The sequence below is a fragment of the Lissotriton vulgaris genome, chromosome 11, assembly GCF_964263255.1.
Source record: "Lissotriton vulgaris chromosome 11, aLisVul1.2, whole genome shotgun sequence".
Taxonomy (NCBI): domain Eukaryota; kingdom Metazoa; phylum Chordata; class Amphibia; order Caudata; family Salamandridae; genus Lissotriton; species Lissotriton vulgaris.
Window position 1 is genome coordinate 867,206,953 of NC_141699.1, and position 7,973 is coordinate 867,214,925.

The window sequence follows — 7,973 nt, forward strand, 5'->3', positions numbered from 1 at the left end:
TAAACAGACCCCGGACAGCAACACAGCCCACAAGAACGCCACCTGCAGACACCATCACCTCATCAGATCCACCAAAAGAGCCTCCTTCAAAGACCGCCTGGACAACAACGCACACAACAGCAAAGAGCTCTTCAACATCGTGAAGGAACTCTCCAACCCCATCTCCAACAATAACGACATCCCACCTTCGCTCGCTCACCAGCCCCCCCATTAGAGACCCCCCCAAGTGGTCCAGGAATCTGTCGCGGATCAGCACTACTGATCTAGAAGAAAAAATCTCCCTCCTTCCAATCTCCTCGGACGGCCTCTCTACCGCTGAACTCACAGCACATTACGACACAACAGTGCCCTCCATCTTAGATCAACGCACCCCCATGAAATAAAAAAAACAAGCATTTGCAATGCAATAGGTCTCGCATTTGCAAAATTTTGAGCTATTGGCATTGTAAACGACAATGCCTTTTATTTATTTGTTTTGAAAACCTTCAAGCAACTACTAGGAGTACAAAGGGCACATAAATAAAAGTAAATGCCATTTAAAATACCAATAGGTTAAAGTTTCAAAAGTGTGAGACCTATTGCATTGCAAATGCTTGTTTGGTTAGGCTATCCACCCCTGTGGATAGTGAGCATACATTTCTTTACCACAGGGCAGTGGGCCTTTATACCACCTTACCTCAAAGACTGTAATCCTTCTATCTATCCATCTGCCAAGAAGACTGATAATTACATTTTGAGCTTTGCTTAAGAAGTGTTACAGGTCCCGACACTGGCGTAACGAAAATTGAGGGGGGCTCCCTGCAAGGTACGTGGAGGGGCTCCCTCTGGGCTCAATCGGAAGCTCTCTGGTCTGACTGCAGTGCCGAGGGGGCCCTCTGGAGTTTGGCCCCCCCCGCACCGCATGGGCTGTGGGGGCTTGTGTTACGCCCCTGGGTCCCGAGTTTAAGGGGGCTCGATTTTAACGAAAAACTACATTATGACATGCATTGCTGTATTGTGATGATCACAAATGTTTTAGGCTTTTGGCACTTAAAATTACATTACCCATCACTTTCACCATACACAGAGGAGGCATCTTCACACCCACAGCATGACAGTAACACCATCTTCTCTTAACGGAGTATGGTGACGAAATCCATCTGCACAGGCAAACAAAACACTGGCTCGGACTTCCGGATCGGCTTCAACTGGAAGTTACAGCCAAAGCACAGCGCCGAGTTGCTGAAGAAGGACATGGAAACGATGGACTGTTCGAAAATGTGGATGGTATCCACGTGAGAGATGATGCAGCCTCCGGGCTGGTAATCCTTGATGATGGCGCTTTTAACGAAGCCCTCTGGGATAACCCGGTGCTGCTCTAGTTGGCGGATGACAAGCTGGTGTACCCAGGCGGGGATCTCATCAACGTCACCCTTGGGGTATAGCCGCTCCTGGCCAGGCCCGGGCTTCTACAGCTGCGCCACAAAAGTGTAGCACTCTCTGAAAAAATAGTTGTTGTGCAATGGAGCACGGTCCACGGTGTGCTCCTTGTACAGCCCCTTCTCGGCAGCGCGCACCACCTCGATGTGGCTCTTGATGCGGGGGCACTCTTCCCGGCTGAAGAGAAGCATCTGCCGGATCCCGTGCTTTACCCGACGTTCCTCCTCGTCCCGGTATTGGAGAGGCAGCTGAGAGGGCAGTGGCGGCTCCTCATGGTCGCTGTACTCGCCATCTGACAGCTTCCTCTTGGAACGCGGCTCCGGGCCTTAATGGGAAGGCATTATGGACGGCAACTTCTCCCATAGGTCCGTGTATCCACTGACGGCCATACTGCGGGGCTCACATCACTCAAAACCGGCTGCAGCAGGGGGAGCTGCCACCGCGCATGGTTCAGCTCCGCCGATCTGCGCAAGGGCAATATCAAGAACGTAATAAAAAAGCATTTGCAATGCAATAGGTCTCGCATTTACGCAAGTTTAAGCTATTGGCATTGTAAATGACAATGCCGTTTATGTATGTTTTAAAAACGAAAATAAAAATAAAAGGCATTGTTATTTGCAATGTCAATAGCTCAAATTTGGGTAAATGCGAGACCTATTGCATTGCAAATGCTTGTTTCTGTTTGTATCTTTTATGCAACGCTTGTAATCCTAAGTCTTTATGTATCGCAACTGGTTCTTATGTAAAGCGCTCTGACACCTTCGGGTAATGTTCGCGCTATAAAGAATCGCATTAAATTAAATAAAATAAATAAAGATACATCTCAGAGGTCAAACACTAGAGAAACTAATGGATAAACTACAGCTTGCAAATGACAACATAATATAATCCTGCTTTGATGGCATTAGTCCCGTTCTGACCAGAAAACAATTTTTGCAGTGGCGATATGGCACCCTTCCTCTTAGGGCATTTACGGATCGTTGGGCTAAGTCCCAGCCCTCCACACAGTGCCCAAGTTGCTTACATCCTCAGGAAAATGATCTGCACATTATATTTTTCTGTAAAGCTTACCAAAGATCTAGGAAGTACTGGCTTGTCCCACGCCTTAAAAACCTTGGTTACAGGTACTACCTCCCAGCCTACAGAATACTAAAGTCAGAACTATCCCCCCCAATTGTGTTTGCAGTGGCAACATTTTTAACAGCTATGTGGCATATTCGTAACCGCTGCATTAAGTTAGATATAGATAAATGAATTGTTAGATGATTCATAAATATAATGCATTACAACTGATTTTAAACATGTTTACTGTATTGTTTTTAAACCCTGCTATACTTGATACTATTTCGAACTTATTTTAAACTGCTGTATTCTTTTATGATCCAAACAGATCGAAATAAAGATTGAAATGAATGAATAATCCTGCTTTATTATAGAAGAGATGATGTCCTTCCTGCGAGCTTCCTTTAAGTTCCTACTTTCCTGTTTTCATAGAACTATTCGAACGGTCGTTTCTGTGTGCCATCTGTTTAAGATCGTAAGTCCCCTACGATACAGTCTTCCCGCAAGTGAGTTAAGAAAAAACAAAACTTTCCCCAAATATTCGAGAACTGGGCTTGAATATTAAAGTACACTGTCCTCAAAAATGTTGGGATGCAGGTATTTCTATGCCTCTCCTGTTGGAATTCATGGAAATGATGATCGAAATGCAGGCACTTCCGGGAGGCATAGACAGACGGGGATCTTGAGACCGAGGCAGTGTTCTGTCCGTGCACAGGCGGAGAGCCAGCAGGAAGTGATCCGGTACCTTTGGAAGGTAGTCTATCTGCGCATGCGGTAGGCCTATCAGGAGCACAGCAAAGATGCAGCTGTACGAGGGACTGGGAAGTGGAGGCGAGAAAACCGCTGTCATTGTAGAATTGGGGAAAGCCTTCACCAAGTGAGTTATGGGCGTCACAGCCTATGGAGTGAATGTGAAGATAGGAGAGTCTATATTCTTTTGGGAACATACATTCTGGACCAAGCGCCAGGAAGATAAACCCTGCTGTTTTAGAGAAGGGGTGGATGTAATGTTCCGTTTTGTGCTTTTTCGCTGATAGGCGAGTGGGTCGGGGGTGGGGGATGGCTGTATGCGTGCGTGTGTGTGAGCGTGTGTGTGTATGCAGTATGTGCGTGCTTGTGTGTGTGCGCGCATGCGTGTGTGTGTGTGTGTGTGTGCGTGTGTGTGTGTGCGAATGAGAGAGGCGAGAGGCTGCTGAATATTGAACAGCAGATGTGCACGGCGCCCGGGGCTGGGCATGCGCGTCCTCGAGACGCAATCGCCAAGGTGAAGCGCGTAACCACCCCCTGTGCCCCATTCCCGGCAAACCCACAACAATAGGTCTTTCGCTGGTGTAGCGCTTCGCGCTGCTAACACCAGCGAGACCTAAAAAAGGAACATCCCTTCAAGAACATGGTTTAACAAGGACATTAACGATGAAAGAAGGAAACTCCGAGCCTAAGAAACGGCTCTGGAGAAAGAACCCCTCCTCCACCCACTGTGAAAAGCTCAAATCCGCAAGAAGAGAGTACAAAAACCACATCACTAAAGAAAAAACAACTTCTTTTTCAATGCGCTCGACAAGGCAAAAAACAGACCAAGAGAACTATTTGACATCATTAAAAAGTAACCTCCCAAACCGTCGAATTCCCTCGTCCATCCCTCTAAAGCCTTATGCGACAACTTCATCAACTTTTTCAACAACAATCGACAAGATCGAACTTTCCCTTGACTTTAACCTACCTCCTCCAGGCAACAGCCTTATAACTTTCGAATCCTCCTCTAGTAGGCTTCCCGCACGTACCTGGTCCGCCTTTGATCCCGTCTCGGAAACTGAGATTCTCAACTTAATCGCCTCATCGAAGGCCTCATCCCACAATATGGACCCTCTACCCTCCCAATTGGTCAAAGATCTGAAATTCGCTCTCGATCCTATCAGGTGCGAAATCATAAACAGTTCCTTGAAAAACGGTACCAAACCCGAATGCCTCAAGATCGGACAAGTTACCCCTCTCCTAAAAAAAAAAAAACAGGCCTTGACTCAAAAGACTAGAACAACTTCAAACCGGTCTCCAATCTCCCCTTATTGGCCAAAATTCTGGAAAAATGCGTGCTCCACCAACTGAATAAACAGATTGACACCATCAACCTGCTAGATCAACATCAATCAGGTTTCAAAAAAGGCTATAGCACCAAAACTGCAATCCTTAACATTGTCGACAACATCAGTCACTCACTTGGCTCAGACCACTGCTGTCTACTCATCCTCCTCGATCTGTCAGCAGCATTCGACACAGTGGATCATAATCTTCTCATCAAGGTCCTCAAGGAGAGCGTTGGGGCTGAAGACCAGGTTCTACAATGGTTCATATCCTTCTTCCAGAATCGTTCCCAGAGAGTCAAAATCAAGTCATACACCTCTGACCTTCTCCCCGTAAACAGAGGCGTCCCCCAAGGCTCTATTCTCTCTGCAACTGTTCAATATCTACATGTTTTGCAGCGTGAATCTTTCTGGATTCACTATGCTGTGCATATTCCGCAATCTGGTGGTTGGGTCCGGAATCGTAGTCTTTTTTTTCTCTTTATTTATTTTTTTCGTAGCCCAGGTGGGCGTCGACATCCCACCATTTGGTGTACCTTTGGTGACGTCGGAATGCTTCTGGCGGAAGCTCCCACCCTTGGGCGCCATCTTCAGATTCTTTTTTCCGCCGTTGGGTCTGGATCGTTGCGTGAAGCTCCAGAAGTTTTGGAGGAGAAAAGGAGAAAAATAAGCTAATTTCTTCAGTAAAAAACTCGAGAAGACCAGGAGATGATCATCAGAGCAGGGACGACGAAGGAGGAGAGGAACCTCGATCTTCGACGTCCGATGGAGAATGCACACACAGGGGGCCCCCTGAGCGCAGTAATGGGCAACACACCATTTAAATTCTGCTGTAATTGCCACCACAAGTACGCGCAGAGAGACCAGCACCTGGTCTGCAACCTCTGTCTGCCTATCGACCACGGGAGCAAGGACTGCAACGCCTGCTCAGTCTTCACGCCGAAGACGCTGAGGATTCGGGAAAAACAGCTCACCACACGATGCAGGGCAAGGGCAAGGCCCCGTCGCTGTACGACCTGGGCCTCTCCACCGACGACTAGGACAACATCGCCAAAGGTCCAGATGTCTCCACGGTCGCAGAGACCGATAAGAAATCGTCAGACAAGGTAGGAGAGTCTACGACCCTGAAACTCTCGACAGGGCCTCGAAAACCTGAGGCTGACTCTCGAAAATCAGAGTCTAGAACCTCGAAGGGATCACCGGCGTCGAAATCTTCGATGACCGAAGCTGCGGTCCTCGAAAAACAGCCCAGTGGATCCTTCGAGATGGACTCCTTGGCGGCAAAGACCAGCGAAAAACAAAGGTCGTCGAAGCAAGCTCCCAAAAAGGGATCTTCGAAGGAGAAGGAGCCGAGAGCCGCTCCGACGTCGACGGGGTCGTCTAAGAGGGCGACCGAAGCAGGCCGCACAGATGGAGAGAAAGAAAAGAAGGCTCGAGGCCGAGATGGAAAACATCATCCAAAGGAAGAAGGACTTCGAAGACAAAATTAAAAGCTTCAGTTCCCCTTGAAGCCCACGACGGTCCTCGAAGAGATAGAAGAACACGAGGAGTTCGACGCCGAAGAGCCGCCGAAAACTCCGGAGCCCTCGGAGCAGGGAGAAGAGAAGGACCTCTATTACACAGAGGGTGATTATGGGGACCCACGTTCGAGGTACGACTCTGGATCCTCGACGGCTCAGGACCAGGATTGGCAGGACATCGAGGCCAAAAACCCAAAGGAGGCTGTGGAGACATACCCCTCGAGGCCTTCGCCGCGAGATGACAATGGGGCCTACTATGAGGTCGTCAAGAAGGCTGTAGCAGCTTATGGAAGCCTAAGGCAGATTTCCTGCTGGAAACCTTGCTCCCCGCACAGACAAAAAGCCACTTCCTGCCCATGCTGAAGAGTATTATGGCACAGGGCGAAGAGGCATTCAGAGAACCAGCTACCTGCAGGTCAGTCACGCCAAGGACGGAGAAAAAGTACAAGTTCTCCTCTCAGGACCCACCTTACATCCAGGGGTCAGTTTCAACAGACTCAATTATAGCCGCAACGGCCAGAAGAAGGGCCAGCGTCCCAACATCTGGGCCACCACCTGACAAGGAAAGCAGGAGGATGGACCTAACAGGCAGAAAAATTGAGAAACGCAGCCATGCACTGGAGGATGGCAAACTCCAACTCCCTTCTCAACAGGCACCAGTACCAGCATTGGGACGAGATGAACCAATTGCTCAAGCACATCCCAGAGGAACACCAGCAGAGAGCCGCTCACCTCGTGGGAGAGAGGAAAAGCATTGAAAACTCGTGCCTGAAGACAGCCTTGGACGGGGCAGAAACATTCAGCAGGCTGATGGCTATAGGAATCACAGAGAGAAGGCAAGCCTGGCTCAGGATCTCAGGCTTCAAGACGGAGGTTCAAAACAATATCCTGAACACCCCTTTCAATGGAGAAACACTGTTTGGGGCCCCAGTAGATGAGAAACTCACACAACTGAAGAAAGACAACGAGACGGCAAGGTCCATGGGGGCCCTGCAACTCAGTGGGATGAGAAGAGGCACTCCTACATGGAGGCCGAACGGAAGGGGTGGAAGGGGTGGAAACCAGCAAGGACAACCACACCAGGCGTTCCACCAGGGTCAACAAAGTGACAACCAAGACCACCAGGGCCAGCAGAAGCAAAACTGGAACTACCAGAACAGGGGCCAGTCCTTTCACAGGAGAGGAAACTGACGGGACCAGAGAAGGAGAGGCGGTGAACAACCCCCCTCTAAGTGACTTCACACAGGAAAAGGTGCTCACCCACTCAAACCCTCAGAGGGAAGAGCATGGAAAAGCAAAGAGGAGAGGGCTACACAGATAAGACACAAAAGAACATGTAAAAACCAGTAGGAGGCAGGCTGAGATTTTTCCTCCGAGAGTGGAGGAAAATAACCACAGACAAGTGGATACTCAACATAATACAGTTCGGATACTGCATAGAGTTGGAAAAGAGACCACCAAACAGAAAGCCAAAGAAAAGAGAGTACTCGGGAAGGGAGCTGCAATTGCTCCAAGAGGAAGCTCAAGAACTCCTTTTAAAGAGGCCATCGAACCGGTCCCATTCAAAGACCGGAACAGAGGAGTGTACTCAAACTACTTCCTGGTGCCAAAAGTGGACGAAAGCCTAAGACCCATCCTGGATCTACGTTTCTAAACAAATATGTAAAGACTCAAAATGACGTCCCTACAAGAGGTCATCCCACAGATAAAGGTCGGGGACTTCTTGTCCACCATAGACCTCAAAGATGCGTACCTGCACATCCCCATGAACAGGCAGCACAAACACATGCTAAGATTCACAGTAAACCAGGATCACTACCAATTCACAACCCTGGCATTCGGTCTAAAGTCCGCACCAAGGGTATTCACCAAATGCCTTGCAGCAGTGGCCGCA

At 48.8% G+C, this 7,973-nt stretch overlaps 2 pseudogenes; one reads left to right on the forward strand and one right to left on the reverse strand.

The window, feature by feature from the left end:
- Positions 1-1,112: 1,112 nt before the first annotated feature.
- On the reverse strand, positions 1,113-1,808 carry LOC147683618 (RNA demethylase ALKBH5 pseudogene; annotated as a pseudogene).
- A 4,161-nt stretch (positions 1,809-5,969) lies between these two features.
- Positions 5,970-7,270, forward strand: LOC147683619 (uncharacterized; annotated as a pseudogene).
- The last annotated feature ends 703 nt before the right edge of the window (positions 7,271-7,973 follow it).